The sequence below is a fragment of the Alligator sinensis genome, unplaced genomic scaffold (assembly GCF_000455745.1).
Source record: "Alligator sinensis unplaced genomic scaffold, ASM45574v1 scaffold706_1, whole genome shotgun sequence".
Classification (NCBI taxonomy): Eukaryota; Metazoa; Chordata; order Crocodylia; family Alligatoridae; genus Alligator; species Alligator sinensis.
In genome coordinates, this window is record NW_005842683.1 from 697843 (window position 1) to 698065 (window position 223).

The window sequence follows — 223 nt, forward strand, 5'->3', positions numbered from 1 at the left end:
AGAAAAACAACAGAAAAAATGGGAAAAAAAAAGCCTGTGCTTACCTTAGAAGCAGGGGTGGGGGGGCTCCAGGGCCTTCTGGCAGAGCACTCCAGGCAGCACAGGTCAGAGGAGGGGCAGGAGGGCTCAGGCTGGGGCCGCTGGGGCTGTCAGCCTGCCTAGCACTGTGTGGGTGTGGCCTCATTCAGCCAGATGGCAGTTGGAGCTGCTAGTACGTGCCAGG